The sequence below is a fragment of the Macaca mulatta genome, chromosome 13 (genome assembly GCF_049350105.2).
Source record: "Macaca mulatta isolate MMU2019108-1 chromosome 13, T2T-MMU8v2.0, whole genome shotgun sequence".
Taxonomy (NCBI): Eukaryota; Metazoa; Chordata; class Mammalia; order Primates; family Cercopithecidae; genus Macaca; species Macaca mulatta.
In genome coordinates, this window is record NC_133418.1 from 57,371,156 (window position 1) to 57,387,727 (window position 16,572).

A 16,572-nucleotide genomic window follows, 5' to 3' on the forward strand; every position below is an offset into this window, starting at 1 on the left:
TCAATTTTTATAATTTTTCTACATAAGCTTGAGAAAAGTATGTTTTCTTTCATTGGTGGATGCAATTTTATATGCAAAATATGAAGCAATGCATAGTAATATTTTGTTTTTGATTTATCAATTACTAAAACAGATGATCAAATCTCTCATTATAATTTTGCCATTATCAATATGTCCTTGCATTTCAACCGATTTTTGCTTTTCATGTCTTGAGGCTATATTATTAGGTACATGCAAGTTGCCATTTTTACATCTTCCTGCTAAATTGTTGATGCTTTTAATATATAATGACCTTCTTCATTTCAATATGTTTTTTTTTGCCCTAAATTGCATTTTATCTGCTATTAATATAGTGACAAAAGCTTTTTTTTGATGGTGGTGGGAGGGCAGATATCTTGTTTCTTTCTTTGCTTTCAAACTTCTGTGTCTTTATGTTTTGGGCATCCCTCTTTCAAATACATACAAACACATTTCTATGTTTATTCAATCTTAGAGTTTGTAACCAACTTGTATTTTATCTTCACTGAAGATCTTTTAAACTGGATAATTTAGTTTTTAAATATTTGCTTTTATTAATGGCATTTGGGAATTTATTTCTACCATATTATTTCATCCTTCCCTTGCTTTCCTCTTTAGTAGTTACATTAGGGCTTAAATTTGGAAATTATGTACCTAGAGGCGATTGTAGAAGCCATTGGAATGAGTATATTGTCAAGAATAAGAGTAAAGGAGTTGAGGTGGCAGAACTTGGAGGAAAGTTTATCAAGCCAGTAGAAAGAGATCCTACAAAGAGACTGATGAATTCTGAACAGAGAGACAGGAAAAGGATCTGGAAAGGGTAATGTCTTAAGAGTCCAGCAGGTGAAAAGCTTTCAAATAAGAGTGCATGGTTAGCAATACCAGATGCTACTGAGTCTATGAAAGGGAATTACATTTTGTGGTTAGAAGATTATTGAAGACTTTTGAAATAAATATTTCAATGCAGTAATAGGAACAGAAATTTTATGGACAAAGAAAAGGCATGATATAGAATACAATCTTTGACTGAAGGATTTGTAACAATGGGGGAACTTTAGCATGAGAAGGAAAGCACTCGTCAAGATGTAGAAGCAATAATGCAACAGAATAGGAGCAACTGATGAGCCAAAGTCATCAATATAATGAAAATCTCCACACTTTCTTCTGATGTAGGTTTCTTTTCAAGAATCCACTTAGAGACTGCACAGATTACATGCCTAATTACGAGTTGGAAGAAATGCAATATAAATGACAAGGGTGTCTCAACGGGCAGCACTGATGAATCCATTAATTTGGGTATCATTGATCAAGCACTGTGAAGTTAATCCCACAATGTGGGTTAGATCAGAGCATACATTAATAAATGCACTTGCATTTGACCTATAAAATGAATGATCAACATGTCCCATAGGGCCGGGAAACTCGTGAGCTCTCTGAAGAATCATCACTATCACTAAGCCATTTTAAAGGCCTGGTTTTAGATTTTCATTAGGAGAAATATCTCTGAATGCCTCTGCTAATGAAAACCAAGTGCCTAATTTCTGCTAAAACAGACTCAAGGCAATTATTAAAGTTTTTGCTCTTAAAGTGAAAATAAAGTCATTTTACTTTACTTGTACCTTTTGTCTTCTTTCTTTTGGGAAGTGACTGCAATCACTAATTTATTTAGCAAATATTTGTTGAACAATATCAAGAGTGTGACACTCACCCTAAGTGGCACTAGCTTATCAAATAGTTCAGGAGGAGCTATTTCTATTTTATTTTTAAAAAAGAATATTTTAACTAGGGTATACTTCCTCTAGTTATCTTAAATGAAGCATTGTTTTAGGGGAGGGCAGTTATCCACACTGCTGAGAGCTTTGACTGCTTAAACAAGGCTCCATCACCTTTCTAGAACTCTAAAAGTTGTGTAGTGAGAAAAACATAATGGGTGGCTTCATTTTGAAGTGGCCACCCTTAAAAAAGAGGATTTCTCTTTTTGTAAGGAAAATCTTTTTTTGTTGTTGGTGTTTTAAAATGAAAAGTAAGTGCCCCAAAACTCACCTAGATATTGGGAGGGTGCTTTATTTGCTCTGTATCATCAAGTAACAAGAGTTTGATAATTGTCCTTTGGAAGCTCAAGAAGGAGTTGTTTAGGGCTTGAGTAGTATATAGAGTAGAGGAGAGATGGAGTAATAGGGTCTTAGTAGGAAGATGACATGGATATCAGTCAGGACCTAAGCAGGGAAGAGGGTTAGTAAGACAGTTATTGTAGAAGAATGGCTGAATATATTTATGATGTGAAATATTCCATTTGAAGTTAGTTTTTGATCTGTGGTGTAGTTTAATTTCCTTCCACAATCCTCAATAAAAGTCAGCTTTACATAGCACCCTTATTTAATGAGGCTTTGGGTGATGCAGGAAGAGGAGCTCTCCCATGCTTGGGACAGAGTGGGAATGAGGAAGAACTCACCTGGAGGTGAGATGGCAAGGAGGGGGATTTCAGAAAGAGTAGGAATCAGACACAGGGAGCCTTTTGGGAACCCACGGAAGTATTGTGGTGTGGTGAGATTTTTCACAGAAAGTGGAATGATTACAGAGTGACTATTTATAAAAACATGGCTCCTGATTCTTGAGTGCCAGAGAACTTGGGGATAGCCAGCTTACTCTTGAAATACTGATAGCAATGCCAGTTGGTCATAAGAATGTATTCCCTCAGGCAGCCCAGGAAAATAAAAACAATGGAAAAGAAAAAAGCTGGATCTTGAAAGTTCTAGGACTCAATTTGGAAATAACAGACTTTTCAAAGAGGGAAATGAAGACATCCTAGCTTTGCTCTCACCTGCGGGGACTCTGGATAACTGACTTATCCTTCCCAAGCCTTAGTTTCTCAATCTATAAAATGAGAGAATTAAGCGAGTTACCTATTAGAAGAGTGCCTGTCACATATTAAGTGCTTAATAAATGCTAGCTTCTAAAGAAGGTGACTCTGATGCTACCCAAATAAGTCATTTATCCTTTTAACATTGCATACCTGGAGTGTGCCAGCATCTGTTAGACTAAGGCTAAGACTCACTCTTCTATTCTCTGGTTTTATTACTATTGAGAAATAGGAGAGGATGAATTGGGATCCAAACTTTATATTTGGAAGCCTAACACTACCTAGTGCAGGGCCCCTGGCAAAAAGAGAAGAGAAAATGGGGCATCCTATCATTCTTTTGTAAACTGAGCAGCAGAGGGAGCTGCCATGATGTGCTTGCCTCTTAGAGACAGGAGGTGAATGAGGAAACACCATCTCTTGGGAACAAGCAGCCCTGGGAGAGCATGAAAGGAGCACTTGTCCCAGTTGGAAATAATGTAGTCTCACCACTTCTGAGTGGGACTTGGCCCAGTGCTGCTTGGTCTATTCTCACCATCATATAAGTGATTCCTCTTCTAATCTCACAAATGTGCATGTGTGTGCAGTTTTAAACGTTTGAGAGAATGGATTTTGTATTAAAGGCATCTCCATTCATGTTTATTAATGGAGAGGTTGTAGAAGCAGGACTGGTGTTTGTTTCATTTATTTAGCACTTGTGACAAGATGGCTCTGGGCCTGGCCAGTGCGAGGACATTACTTTATTGATTAAATAATGTGATGAAAGGGAACGGTGCTTATGTGTTGAGAGATTACTGCCAGAGACACTTGGCCAACGAAGTGCTGAAAGGAAAGCAGTGTGACACTTTCACTGCGAGTAAGTAATTAGCAGCCAGTTGGAACTGAAATGAAGTGTCCTGGGGAAAGTTCCCATTAATGTTGCAGGTTTGCATTTTTAAAGGCATACGGAAACATACATTTTACTTCTTCATGTTTTGACTCTGAAATAATAAAAAATAAACATCGGAAACTACAGTGATATAGAACAATATCTTTTTTTTTGTTTTGTTTTTTTGTTTTTTGAGACGGAGTCTCGCTCTGTCGCCCAGGCTGGAGTGCAGTGGCGCGATCTCGGCTCACTGCAAGCTCCGCCTCCTGGGTTTACCATTCTCCTGCCTCAGCCTCCTGAGTAGCTGGGACTACAGGCGCCCGCCACCGCGCCCGGCTAATTTTTTGTATTTTTAGTAGAGACGGGGTTTCACCGTGGTCTCGATCTCCTGACCTTGTGACCCGCCCGCCTTGGCCTCCCAAAGTGCTGGGATTACAGGCGTGAGCCACCGCGCCCGGCCAGAACAATATCTTTGAAATGGCACAAAATAAAACTGCCCAAGTTTATATAAAAGGGATATAATTCTAACCTCAGGTATCATATATAAAACAGTAAAAAATTCAAACAATGCATTTATTACATTACTTTATTGCAGTTCTAAGAAACGTCTACAACTCACAGAAATATTCTAGGGTCCGTATGAAGAAGACGTCCTATGCAGGCATTTATGGGAGAAAATAGAGCTGGGCTATTCAAGAGTGTAACCTGACATTTGTTCTTTAACACATGGAGTGATTTGAAGGATGGATATTTTGCCCAGAAAGATGGGGATGTGTAAAAACTCGAGGCACTTGTAGGTCTAGTTTGAGTGATGGCATCAGGATTTACTCTGTGTCTCATGCAGATAGTCTAGCACTACTGAAAGTGCATAAATGGGCATTTGCAGCTCTTTTTGACAACTTGGTCTTTATTCCATCATGTCTGTAACTCTTCAGAATATTGCTCCTTGCTTTTTGTTCTTCATTATTTATCTTTTTCTCTCATTAACCTGCCTGTCTGTATTCTTTTTCTTTTTCTCTCTCTTCTTTTTCTTCTTGGTAGAGCAAATAGTTAAAACAAGGACTCTGAAGGCTCTCTTCCTAGATCCAAATCCTGATTCTGTGACTTACTTGCTGTGTGACCTTGGGAAATCTGCTTAACATTTCTGTGCTTCCTCATTTGTAAAATGATGATAATAATAGTGCTTACTCTTAAGGATGCTACAAGAATAAAATGATTTAAAATATTTAAAGTGCTTAAGCTATTCTTGACACATAATAAATGCTATTATAATTTTTATGTATTTGTACAATGAATTAATACATTGGTTTGATTCCCACTGATTTAAAAACATTTAATCACTCTGTAAGACCTCCAGAAAGATGCCAAAATTATTACCAAGAGATTCAAGGTACTCTATTATTTGTCTATAACCTGTCTTTTAAAACTCTTTTATGATATGCTCCATCACATCCCACATTCAAGTCACTTGAGTATAGTCATGCCATAGTTTAGATGTTTGAACCCTCCAAACCTCATGTTTCAATTTTATCTTCAATATTGGAGGTGGGCTTAATGGGAAGTATTTGGATCATGGTGGCAGATCCCTCATGAATAGATTAATGCCCTCTGGTGGGAGCCGGAGATGAGTGAATTCTCTCTCTTAGTTTCTGTGGGAGCTGGTTGTTAAGAAGAGCCTAGCACTTCCCTTCCCTCTCTCTTGCTTCGTTTCCCACTGTGTAATCCCTGTACATGCAGGCTCCTCTTCACCTTCTGCCATGAGTGCAAGCAGTCTGAGGACTTCATGACAAGCAGATGCTGGCACCATTCTTCTTGTACAGCCTGCAGAACTGTGAGCCAAATAAACCTCTTTTCTTCATAAACTACTCAGCCTCAGGTATTCCTTTATAGCAACACAACTGAACTAAGATAATTCATCACAGCTTGAATTTGCCGTATATTTTCTAACTTCCCCATACTACTCACTCGGTAGAAATACTCCCATTTCTTCTTGTCTTCTGCCACTCATATGCTGAACACCTATGTTTTTATCACTTTAGAATTTGAGCATTATCAGCATATGAAAAGTTCCCTGTGTAGACCTCTCTTATTTACCAAGGTTGTGGGATGCTGAATGATGGCCTCATACCCCAAATGGCCACATTCTAATCCCTGGAATCAGTGAATATTACCTTATATGGCAAAGGCTGTGCAGAAGGATCAAGGATCTTGAAATAGGAGATTATCTTGGAGTATTCACCTGATCCCTAATGCAATCCTGAGGATCATTATAAGAGGGGAGCAAAGGCAGAATTCACACAGACAAAAGAAGAGAAATTAATATGACCATGGAAACAGAGATTGGAGTGATGCAGCCACAAGCCAAGAAATGTCAATGGCCACCAGTAGTTGGAGGAGGCAACCTCCAGGAGGAGCCTGGGCCTATCCACACCTTGATTTTAACTCTGTAAGACTCATATTGGACTTCTGGCCTCTAGAATTATGGAAAAGTACGTTCATGTTGTTTAAAATCACCAAGTTTGTGGTTATTTGTCACAGCAGCCATAGGAAACTAATACAATAGTATTGTGGTCTATGATTTTTTTTCAATACATTTTCTTAATTTGTTTTAAAATTTACATACAGCAAAACTCACTCTTTTTGGTATATAGTTCTATGAGTCTTAACAAATGTACAAACTCATATAACCATCATCACAATCAAGATATAGAACAGTTCCATCACTGCCTCACCCCCTGCATACCCAAATATCCTTGTGCTACTCCTTTGTAGTTAAACTCTTTCTACACTCTTTTTTTTTTAAATTATTTTTTGAGACTGGGTTTTGCTGCATCACCTAGGCAGGAGTGCACTGATACAGTCATAGCCCAGTGCAGCCTTGACTTCCTGGACACAAGCAATCCTCCTGCCTCCACTTCCCAAGTAGCTGGGACTACAGGTGCATGCCACCATGCCTGGCTATTTTTTTAAATTAATTTTTTGTAGAGATGGGGGGCGTCTTGCCATGTTGCCCAGGCTGGTCTTGAACTCCTGGGCCCAAGCAATCCTCTGGCCTCACCTTCCCAAAGTGCTGGGATTAGAGGTGTGAACCACTGCACTTGGCCCCTTTATATACTCTTAATCCTTGGCAACCACAGATCTTTCACAACTATAGTTTTATATTTCCCAGAATGTCATCTAAATAGAGTATTTTCATATGCAGCTGTTTTGAGTCTAGCTTTTTTCATTCCATATAATGCATTTGAAATTCATCCCATGTGGTCGTATGTATCAATAGTGCATTCTTTTATATTGCTGAACCGTATTCCATTTTATGAATATACTAAACAGTATTCCATTTTATGAATGTACTAGTTAGTTTATCTATTCCTCAGCTGAGGAACATTTGGGTGGTTTTTAAATTTCACTTGGGTAAATACTTACGAATGGAATTGCTGAGCTGCATGGTAAGTAAATGTTTAATGTTTTTTCTTTTTTTTTTTTTTTGAGACAGCATCTTACTCTGTCACCTAGGCTAGAGTGCAGTAGCATGATCATAGCTCACTGCAGCCTTGAACTCCTGGGCTCCAGCTATCCTCCTGCCTTAGCCTCCCAAGTTCTGGGACTACGGGAAAACTCCACCATGCCCAGTATATATTTAATTTTATAAGAACTTGTCAAACTGATTTCCAAAGTGTCTGTACCATTTTCCATTCGTATCAGCTATATCTGAGAGTTGCAGTTGCTCTGCATCTTTTCCAACACTTAATATTGTCATTTAAATTTTAAAAAATGTTTTTATTTTGGTCATTCTGATACTTGTGTAGTGGCATCTCATTGTGGTTTTAGTTTACATTTTTCTAATGACCAGTGATGCTAAGCATATTTTTCATGCGCTTGATTTCCATCTCTGTGTCTTCTCAGATGAGCTATCTGATTTTTATTTTTTTTTTTAGCAGTTGGGAAACCAATGTAACCTTAGCAATAGTGAATGTCAAGTTCAGAATTATACATTAGTGATTGCTTTCAAATGAAACTTTTTGTCTTAGTCAGTTTTGGCTACTATAACAGACTACTATAGATTGAGTATATTAAACAACAAACATTTGTTTCATTTATTTCTCACAGTTCTGGAGGCTGGAAGTTTCAGTTCAGGGTGCCAGCATGGTCATTTTCTTGGTGAGGGTCCCCTTCCTGGTTTACAGATGGCTGACTTCTCCTTGTATCCTTACATGGCAGAGTAAGAAAAAAAAATGTCTCTTGTTCTTTTTCTTATAAAGGCATTAATCCCATTCATAAGGGCTGCACCTTGTGACCTAATTACCTCCCTAAGGCCCTGCCTCCTACTAGCATTGATTTGGAGGTTAGGATTTTAACATATGAATTTTAGAGAGACCCAAACATTCAGCCCATAGCACATCCTGTTTCACATACTTTAAATTTAGAAGCACTTAATTTTACTATGAGGAGTCAACCTCAAACATTACTTTTACATAAAACAGTTCTGATAAATGTATGATTTAAGGTAACAATAACTTTGTGAAATTAGATACAATGAGCAATATAACATTTATTCAGGTTCTAGTTACTATTGTTCTTTAGCCATTATATAGTCATAACATAATCTGCAGAGCAGATTGAGTTCTTTCTCATTAGGATTTTCTTGAATTGTTACCTTGACTTAAAAGGCGACCCAAGTCACTGTGTTATTGGTCTTTTGTTTTTCCTCTGAAGGCATTGGCAACTCCATCCCTTTGTGATTCGCTTGCAGTTTTATCACTTGACATAGTGAGTTTGAGTTTATCTTTTCTTCTTAAATACTACCTATTTCCTTAGAATTCACATTTCAAGAACCCCCTGGATATTCTGAATACATTGCCATTTTAAGAGGTTCTCCATTCCATTTTTCAATTATCCACCAATAATCCTGCCTTTAATCCTAGCAAAGAACTTTCTCTACAAAAGACCCCTAAGCCATCATCATTCTCCCAGAGAAAATTATTCTCCAATCTTCCCCTCAATTTCTTCTTGTAAACATTGAGTCTTTGACGCTCTTCCCAGAGAGTTGTTAGCCTTTTGTCTCTTCTTCCATAAGAATGGGCTTTTGCAATCAGACTTGAGTATAATCTTGAGCTGAACTCAATGAACAAATGATTTCGGCACGGCTGTTGTATTTATAACTCTGTAGTAGAAAAATGGGGTTTATAATCTGTTTTCACTACTGAAAACAGGGTAAGTAAGGGTTTGCTGCTACTAATCTTACTCCGGGAGCACTATCTTATTTTTAAGATAGGTACATAAAAAATCAACTCAAGAAAATGTTTCTTGAATGAAGCAAAGTGTTTTGCAGCCCCAGCTATAGATTTAGATGCCCTAGCTCACTCCATTTGGGAATATTCTCTTCCAGGCTATAATTTCTTCCTTCTCTTTCATAAGACTGGAGGAGGGAGAGTCAGTTACAAATCTGGTTATAACATAACTGCAAATAACCATGTTGTCAGGTAACTTGTCTTTCATGTGATAGAATACATTGGTTTGAAAACATATCAGAAAATATTTTACTGGGATCTTTCAGAAAAAAAAAGTTATAAGACACACTTGCCCATGCCTTTTTGGAACAATTTATTCCTTGCTAAAGTATCTGCTTGTTGCTATACAGATGCAGTCTGAGAGATTAAAAAATTAAAACCATCAGTGTGTCCTACATAAAAGCAAATGAGCTTCTCAGGCTTTAGAAGACTTTTATATATGTGGTTTTTTTTGTAGGCTAATTTAAATGTTAATAAAAAGATAAGAGAATTGATCCAAATGTCTTTATTCTTATAAACCAAATTCTGCACATTGGTTCAGAAATAATGAGCCTTTAACCAATTATAAACATCTCCATTCTAATTATTTACATTGAAGTACTTTTAAAGATTGCATCTAAGCATGCAGTGATTGAAACAAATGTTTTTGTAAGTTTTTTTCTATAATGCCCCCCATGTTTTTATAAATGTTTAGAATATTTAGACTTATTTCAGGTGTTTTGGGATCTTCTTGTTGCTATTCATTGGCATGAGATGAGTTGATTAATAAACTGATGGATCACCTAGTTCTCCAGTTGGTCCTTCACATTTGTGGTACAGGTCAGGATTTCTAAGAGAATAATGAAACATACTCACACCTATTATCCCTGCAAGAGGAAGGCTACAAAGGCAGGACGAATCCCACTCAAGCCACCATCCATACGAATCCACTGGCTTAGCATGTTTCCTCTCTTAATTATGTTTTGCTGAAGACCGATATTAACAGCATTCTGCCAGGAAAACACTAAAGGACTGTGTCAGAATAAAGAAGACTAAAGAGAAATGACAACTGAATTCAGGGCATGACCCATGACATTTGATTTTTTTGACCATAAAAATAGTATTGAAATCTGAATAAAGCCTATAAATTAGATAAGAGTATTATATCAATGCTAGTTTTCTGATTTTGATAATCTTTTGGTTTCATTGGAGAATTTCTTCTTTATTGGAAACATACACAAGTATTTAAAAATAAAGGGGTTTCATGACTATAACTTATTCTCAAATAATTAAAAAACTCAGAATCTATTAAAAATGTGTGCAAATATACTTACATGTATACACAGAGGTATACATGTGTATATAAGGCACAGACATTCCGTGTATGTCTGTGCCTGTACACACAAAGAGAGATACAGCAAATGTAGTAAAATGTTAACATTTGGGGAATGCAGATGAAGGCTATATGAGAATTCTTAGAGCTATTCTAAAAACTGCTTTTGTAATCATTAGGTTGGTGAAAAATAAAAGCTCTTTACTATGAGTCTGAAAATTTGGCAAAATAACTAGTTAAAGGAAAAGAAAAAAAATCCCAGCTTGCATGTTTTTGAGAGTGGAACAGGTAGCTCAGAAGCAATAGTACAGCAGGAAAAATGCAACCAAATATGGGAAACTGTAGGCATTATTAAAAACTAGTAAACACTGTTAGTCTACATATTCTTATATGGTTGCATTTCAAAACCTAAAACTAAATTTTCACTTAGGAAAATATATTAAATGAATGAGAACAAACCCACCCAGGAAGTTGGAAGTAGTAAATTCTGTAGTGTTGTATCTGTAGTTGTTGACAAATGCCAACCTGGCTTTAGTGTATACACAGGATGATTCCGTTTATTTTTATGAGTGTTGATACTTTCCAGATGTTTGTTTTATTAACCTACCTAATTTTCTTCTTTCTAGTAATGAAAGCACTGAGTCCTGTTAATTTCAGAGCAAACAGCAAATGCGTAGTGGATTCTTACAGCTATATTTCCTCATTAAATTTGCTAATTTTTATGAAACATTAAACAGATTAAATAATGAGAAATAATTCTACTTTATATTATATTTTACCAAATCTTCCTGTCAAAAGAAATATTTTTCGTCTTTGTATCAGACACTGCTTACTCAGTATATATATTTCCCGCAAGACCCCTCTTCCTGTCCACAGATCTCTGTGCTTCAGGGCAAAGAACCTCATTCCTAGATCCAGGAGGCAGAGCTTTTCTAATCCAATCACAGTGATTCTACACCCTAACAGTGACTAGTTTAGGAATTGGCATATAACTCATTTTTAGCAAAGGAAATTTGCTAATTGGGATTTAAGGGGCATTTAGTTGGCTCCTGAGAAAGAGACCTTTGTTCTTGTCACTGTGATGCTGGATGTGACACCTGGATCTGTGCAGCCTTCATAGGACAAAGCTGATGAGGGATGGGAGAGTGGAAAGATGGAGAGAATCTGAGTCCCCAATGACAGTGATAAGCTGCTGAATCAACCAGCCCTGGCACTGTTACTACATTTGGACTTGCAGATATTCTTGACTATTATACCTAGAAATTTGTGTTTTTTGAAGGTGAATACATACTAACTTTTCATTAAGTATTCTAAAAGTTTTCTACAAAAAAATTTAAATTTCATGATTGTTAAAAAGCTAGTAAGATTTATCAAGCCAGTTAGATGATACAGGCTTTTGCATTTTATTTAAATCAACCATAGAAATATGTATTTCTTGAGTCATAGTCACAATCTCATTTATTTTCTGAGATGTATATTAACAGTTTAGAATGAGAAATTTATGAAAAAGAAGATAAAGGAATTCTGGCTGTAAAGCGAAAGTAATATTTACCTACTTCATAAAGTGATAGTGAGAACTGAATGAGCTATATTGAAAGCTCATAGAGCAGTGGCCAGCAGGTTGTGAGTTCAACAATTATTGTTAACAATAGCAATGATAATTCTTCTTTTTTTGTGGTTTTTGCTGCTAAAATACTTGCTATCTTAATTTTAATTGTTTTTATTTTAAGTAACAGACTCTCTGAGAAGCAATGAACACCTCCAGTGAATTCAACTGGGGAGTTTTGGGGAATAAATATTATAATTTCTAGTTCTTAGATGAAAAAAACTGAATCATATGGATGGGACTTTCTATGCAACATCTTCAAATACACTCTTGATCATCACATGGGTACCAAGTCCAACACAGCATCATTTAAAAATTTGAAGGGTACCAAGGTGTACTCCAGTGTGTGTCAAACAGTGGGCCATATTACAGTGGTAGATTATGAGGCCAATTTAGTGGGGTTGCAACCATAATTTTAAAGAATTGAATTATTATGGAGTAGGACTGGTAAAATAAGAGTGAATTGTCTATATAAAGGTAAATATTGTTTTGTGAAACCTTGTTTTGGTAATGTATGCGTGTGTTGGTTTACATTACAAATGTACTTCTCACTGTGAGTTTTGATTATTGGTATAGTGGAGAAACAGGGGCTCCACAGCCAGACACTCTTGGCTTCCAGTATCATTGGCTTGTTTTACAGAAAAGAGCATAGAACTGTGCCTACAAGCTAACAGGCATTCAAAACAATGTCCCTTCTTTACTGCCTCTGTCCACAGGCTGCCCCCACCTTCTCCAGTGTGGACTTGAAGTTTTGGAACCACAGAGTAATGCAACACTGACATTAGCAAACAAGATGTCCTTAAACAAACAGGTATCATTGTTTCATATATTACAAATTCATCCATGCTTGGCACACCAGGAGCTCTGCAGCAAGGTTCTGAAGCAAGGAAAATCAGTTGTATTTAAACAACGACAAATAGTGTCTCCTGAGCTGCTCATAGCCAAGAAATCACTCTGGCCCCATTCTTAAAATAAAATATTTGGTTAGAACTATTGATTGTTTTCACTTTTGTTACCTTAGCAGAATGACGCATCATCCATCAAAAATGTGAGTGTGAGGATGGTGGGACCATTCTGGCACGCTTGAGCAGCAGGGCCCTCTGAGCCCTCAGATGTCCTCTAGCCAGGTGTGTGGGGGCCACTTGCCATGCGCAGCTTCTCTCAGCAGAGGTGAGTTAAGGGGAGGGAGAGGATAAATGTGTTATCACATGCTACCCATTGCTTGTTACACGGGGAGCCCACATCTCCAAGTCCAGTGCATTTATTTGATATTACTCACCTTAGTTCCTTGTTTACCTGGGTGGAATGCTCAGGGGGAGGAACCAAAACATATTATTTGGTTTGACTGACATAGTATTGAGCAGAAAAAGACGAATTCTCCTTTCCACCTCCTTTCCTTCTCTTCTTTTCTTCCTCCTCCTCTTCTTCCTCCTCCCCTTCTACCTTCCTTTTCTTCTTTAATAAAGCATCCGTTTATGTACCAGAACTTAGTGAAACTGCTGAGGTAGTCAAGGCTATAAATTGAACCAGTCCCTTTTACCTCCAGAAAATATGAACGCATCCTTCTGCCACAGGGCTGGCACACATGGCGGGATTATGCTGCCGTTAACAGGAAGGCAGGAAAGTACATTATCACTTCAGGGCTGTCATTACCAGAGGGTTTCGCTGTGAACTATAGCATTCAGGGCAAGGCAGGCAGTGGAAAAGGGGGGCTGGGTGGGCAGGGAAGAAAAAAAGAAAGTAAGTGTTGTTGTTGTTCTTCCCTTAACAGGCTGACCAGAATGGTGGTGATATGAAGAGTTGGGGAATTCGACTTGAATACAAAACATAATACTGCTTCCACTTAAAAAGGCAATGACAATAGCTACCTCCTTCCATTGTCCTGTAGGTACATATTTGGAAAAAGACAGGCTCAGCCACACCTGATGGCTTCAGCTAATCAATTCATGTGCATCTTAAGTCTGTCAAGACGAGATCACCTATTTAGTGTTAAGCCTAAAGGGATATATTTTGTGCCAGTGAAATCTGAGAGAGATCAGTTCACTACTCACTTTTTTTTTCTTTCTTGATGCTCATAGAACAAATCCATTTTAAGATTATTTTTCCTCCTTGGTATAATTTTAAAATTTATTTTAAACAAATCACCTATTTAATATCATAAATTACAGCAATAAAATGACCAAGAGATGAGAGTGCGTGTGACTTTTCAGGTTAGTTCATAATACAGTTGCAAAGTTCTATATCTAAGTAGCGTTATTGCCATCTTATAACAGCAGAACTTGGGGATAGGCAGTGGAGCGAAGTTCAGAATCTTGGGCTTTGTTTTCTTCAGTCCCTTCTACAGAGGTTGCTTAGCACAGATACTGAACTCTTAACTGAGAGAAGTTACAATCATTTTTAGTCTGTTTCTTCACAGTCTGTTTTTTGTCTGGATTCTGGTGTACAGCATAACAGATAAGCAGATCCCTAATGAGTTCAGAGCCAGGCAGTTAGTTCCTGGATATTTAAGCAGGTCCTTGTTAATCCAGTTAGGTGTAGCAGGTTACTCATTCTTCCCATTTCTGCCCTTCACCTTGCCCTCCACTAAGATTTCTAATTTTATTTCAGAAAGATCTACCTTTTAGCAATGAAGAAACCATTGTTATTATTTTTAAAAAGCAATAGTGGTGAGAGTAATTCTAGGCAAAGTGTTGTAGAAAACGTAAACAGCATGAGATGGCGGTGCTGTGATTCCCTACAAGACCATCTGTTTTCCCAATGAAAAATCTAGTGCTTCCTCAAGTTATGTTTTAAAAGGCTTAAGCAATCATTCAGATAATCAGACTTCATTGCTGTGAAATTTCATCAAAGTGTACTCAATCCTTGAACTCATATCTGGGTCCATTTTGCCAATCAGATAAAACTTCCTAGGCTTTTTCCTAGAGGCATGAGTGGTTAACTTGATCTTATTGCACTGCAAAAGATTTTGTGCTACACATCATTTTTCATAAAAGCTATTTGTTGTGTTAGGAGAACTCCAGAGAGACTGCTTGTTAGAATAGATTTTGGGGGTGAGAGTGGGCCGGCACTTGCTCTGCTTTGTCACTTTGGACCAAATGAAAATTCTTAGAAATTGTTACACGTTAACCTCAGAGGAAATGAAGAGGCAAAAACGTGATACAGAGGGAATTAGCGACTTGGTAAGTAAAGATGTTATTTCTCATGAACAGACCAATAATTATTAAAAAACAAACAAATGAAATCCAAAGAAATCCATAATTTGGAAGCACTGAATTCCTTTGTCTTAAGATTGTCCCTTGCTGCTTCTTTCAGTTGGCATAGGGGTTGTTTAAGCCACCTGACTCCTTTTTTTTTTCCTTTGTAAAGGTCAGCCAACGCATGCCCACTCCTGTCCACACCAGCACAAACAGCCTTTGCATTGAAAAAGCACTAGGTGGTGCCCATTTTCTTTGCCGGTGAAAGGGCTGGATTCCCCAAGGGAGTCACTCCGGGGAAGTTCATCAGGCCCCAGCCCACACAACACAGTGCACTTCTCTCCTCTCACAGATGACCAGGAGCTTGGTGTCACAGTCCATCCCTTCCCTCATGCATCCTGGGGCTTGCGTGTTTTAGGACAGAGTGTTGATTTGGGGAGACAGTGTTTTTACATAGGAGGGTAGGAGTGGAGGGGATGGTGGCAGAAAGCTTCGAGTATTCCCTTTGAAAATGAAAGATAAGAGGAATAAAGGCTGCAATCCTGCCATCTGCCTTTGTAAAAAGTCATAGTATAATATCTCTGCCAAGGCTCTCCTCCTGCCAGATCATCTGGACAATGCAGTGCACATGCTAATTTTATTTTTTCCCACTTTTGCCTGTAATCAAACTGTGAAAATAATAAGAGAAAATGAAGGTTAATCTTAAATTTCAATTTGTCTCTTCACAAAAATAATTCTTTGTTAAATAAAGTATAGCTAAATTGAAGATTTTGCATGCCCATGTCTCCCCCCAATACCTACCATATGAAGAGGTGGCTTTATACTAGTGAGTTCTTTCCTTTTAAAAAAAATCTTATTAGGCACGCTTAACAGATTGTTGCTTTGTGTTCAAGGAGAGCAGATAACTGGCTAAGAAGATTTTTTTTTCCGGAATAATTTTATCCAGGCAATATGCCCATCAGATCTGTTTTAGAATGTAGAACTGTTTAGAAAGTTTTTGTTCTTGTGAAGATCTGGTAGCAGCAATTGAGCATAATCATGCTATTGTCATAAAAGGAAAAGGAGAAAAGAATAAAGCAGTTTTTTCTAATACACATATGTCTTGTCTATCTATAACCTATTCCCTGAAATTTGGCCTAATAGAGTTATTTTGTTCAAATATATTTATTTTGTTTTAGAGAAAGCAAGAAAATTGTTTTTTGAATGCCAAAGAAGTAGATTCTTGCAGTAAAATCTGAATCTTGTTTCACAGGTTGGTGAACCATACTCCAACAGAAAGGAGAAATAAGACTGTAAGTAGTTTAAAAAAGTTGAACTAAGAGAAAAGCTTTATTATGAAACTATGAGGATTATTTCTGTGCACTGGCTGCCCCGTCATATGTCATGGCATGTGGCGGGTTGACTGCTCATTAATTCTGTTTATATCAGT

The 16,572-nt window shown here is 37.4% G+C and overlaps 1 long non-coding RNA gene across 1 annotated transcript in view; it reads left to right on the forward strand.

The window, feature by feature from the left end:
• Nucleotides 1–16,572, forward strand: part of LOC106992994 (uncharacterized) — a 118,654-nt gene that overhangs the window by 24,877 nt on the left and 77,205 nt on the right. Inside the window, exons 2-5 of the long non-coding RNA XR_013402443.1 lie at nucleotides 12,666–12,760; nucleotides 12,971–13,119; nucleotides 13,721–13,833; nucleotides 16,396–16,435. This is a non-coding gene — a long non-coding RNA (uncharacterized LOC106992994). The remainder of the gene's footprint in view (nucleotides 1–12,665; nucleotides 12,761–12,970; nucleotides 13,120–13,720; nucleotides 13,834–16,395; nucleotides 16,436–16,572) is intronic.